Raw genomic sequence first — 2,748 nt, 5'->3', positions numbered from 1 at the left:
AAAAAAAAAAAAAAAACAAAGCAAAAAAATCTAGAAAAGTTTCGTCTCTCATCCAAGAGACTTCCTCAGTCTGAGGTGCTGTTTTCAGCTCAGTCTCTTAAATAGCACCTTCTCAGAGTGGATCAACCAGTTTGCTGCTGACAACCAAAACCAGCTGATCACATGCTCAAGAAGGACCATCAGCCTAACAATGGATCATTAGCACACTGATGGCTGTTTACTACTCACAGAGGGCTGAGTGCTACTAGCAATCACAGCATTGTAAGAGGGGGACAGTTGAACCCGGAGGCCTCCACCCCTGTTTAACGATGGACGATTTCTTTTCACAAAGATGGCCTCCTTTACTCCTCTCTCAAACCATCGTTCCTCTCTGTCCAGGATGTGAACATCTTCATCCTTGAAAGAATGACCGCTGGCCTGGAGATGAGTGTAGACTGCAGAATCCTGGCCTGATGATGTTGATCTTCTGTGCTGGGCCATCCTTTTGGCCAGTGGCTGTTTAGTTTCCCCGATGTAAGACTGATCACAGCCCTCCTGACACTGAACAGCATACACAACATTACTCTGTTTGTGCCGGGGGACTGGATCTTTGGGATGAACCAGTTTTTGCCGTAATGTATTTTGGGGTTTAAAAGCCACTGGGACGTTATGTTTAGAAAATAAACGTCTCAGTTTCTCTGATACCCCCTCAACATACGGAATGACCACTGGTCTGGGTCTGGGTTCCTCCTTTTCACCTGATGGCTGACTGGAGTCCTGTTTGGGTTTCTTCTCTGCTTTCAGGAAGGCCCAGTTAGGATATCCACATTGCTCTAGAGCCTGTTTTGTGTAGGATTTCTCCTTCTGCCTGGCTCCTGAGCTAGTGGGGATGCTGTCTGCTCTGTGATACAGAGTCCTGATGACTCCTAACTTGTGCTCCAAAGGGTGATGGGAGTCAAACTGCAAATACTGGTCTGTGTGGGTGGGTTTGCGGTACACCTCGGTTTGCAAATGTCCTCTATCAGAGACTGAGACCTCACAGTCCAAGAAAGCCAACTTGTCATTTTTTACATCTTCTCGTGTGAACTTGATGTATTTATCCACAGAGTTGATGTGGTCAGTAAAATGTTGGACTTCCTGAGATTTAATTTTAACCCAGGTGTCGTCAACATACCTGAACCAATGACTTGGTGGTGTCCCTGAAAAGGACGTCAAGGCTCTCTTTTCTACCTCCTCCATGTACAGATTGGCAACAATAGGAGAAACTGGAGACCCCATAGCACACCCATGTTTCTGCCTATAATATCGCTCCCCATATGTGAAGTAGGTTGACTGCAGGCACAGTTTCAAGAGTTGACACAGTTGTTCTGTGGAAAGCGTGGTCCTGCTGCTCAGAGTGGTTTCTGATTTTAATCTTAAACTGACCACCTCTACTGCATCATCAACAGGAATGCACGTAAAGAGTGATGTGACATCAAACGAGACCATTGTTTCATCAGTCTCCATGATGACATCCCTCACCTTATCCACAAAGTCCATGGTGTTCTGTATGTGGTGTTCTGAGCTGCCAACTAAAGGGATGAGTACAGACGCCAGATATTTGGAAACATTGTAAGTGACAGAGTTAATCATGTTAACAATTGGTCTTAAAGGTACACCTTGTTTGTGGATTTTAGGTAAACCATACAGACTAGGTGTGGCCTCCCCTGGGTACAGTCTGTGGTACAGAATACGGTCAATAGCATTGTCCTGCTCCAAATTTTTCAGGCAATCTATTAACTTCTTCTTGTAACCACTTCCTGGATCTCTTTTCAGAGGTTCATAAGTGGTTAAGTCACTAAGGAGTGTCATAACTTTCTCATGATAGTCTTTCTGGTTCAAAATCACTGTGCACCTTCCTTTGTCTGCTGGGAGAATGATGATGTTTTTGTCCTTGCTAAGAGTGGTGAGTGCATCCCTCTCCTCTCTACTGATGTTGGAAGGTGGTGGTTTGGCATTGCTGAGGCAGGATGAAACTTTGATTCTGAGCTGTTCTGCTTCACCCTCTTTCATTTTGTTGTTGCGGATGGCTGATTCTGAGGCTGTGATCATCTCCACCAGAGGAATTGTACTTGGTGCAACCGCAAAGTTCAGTCCCCTGGCAAGAATCTCTGTCTCTGGCTGGGTGAGCTGTCTGTCAGATAAATTCTTCACCCACTTTTCTGTCTCCCTGGCATGTAATTGACTACTGGAGTGTTGTCCTACACTGAACGTGTTGTTATTGGAATAATGATGGTGTTGATGAGTTATTAGTAAGTTAAACTTGTTTTGTTGTCGAGTCTTGGACTTGACATGCTGTGTTAAGCGTGCCTGATCTGTACAGTCCAACACTTGCTGAAGTGTGGTCTGATCTAGACACATAGTTAGTTTCTGTTTAATGTGCTCTTCTTTGGCCTTCAAGGCCTCAATAGTAAAATTGGTCTGTCTCACCCGTTCATTCAGCAGCTGGGTTTGTGCCTTCTGAAGGATCTTGCTATTTAAGAGACTGAGCTGAAAACAGCACCTCAGACTGAGGAAGTCTCTTGGATGAGAGACGAAACGTTTCTAGATTTTTTTGCTTTGTTTTGTTTTTTGGTTTTTTTGAATGTCCAGAGGACCAGATTGAATTTTTTTGGATTTTTCTACCTGGATTATTGAGCATGCATCAGGATAAATGATGACAACACATAACATTATTATTATTATTATTATTATTATTATTATTATTATTATTATTATTATTATTATTAT

The sequence above is a fragment of the Nematolebias whitei genome, chromosome 21, assembly GCF_014905685.2.
Source record: "Nematolebias whitei isolate Nwh7 chromosome 21, NemWhi1, whole genome shotgun sequence".
In the NCBI taxonomy this organism is placed as follows: Eukaryota; Metazoa; Chordata; class Actinopteri; order Cyprinodontiformes; family Rivulidae; genus Nematolebias; species Nematolebias whitei.
The sequence above is the reverse complement of the archived record's forward strand: the minus strand, read 5'-3'. Positions refer to the sequence as shown.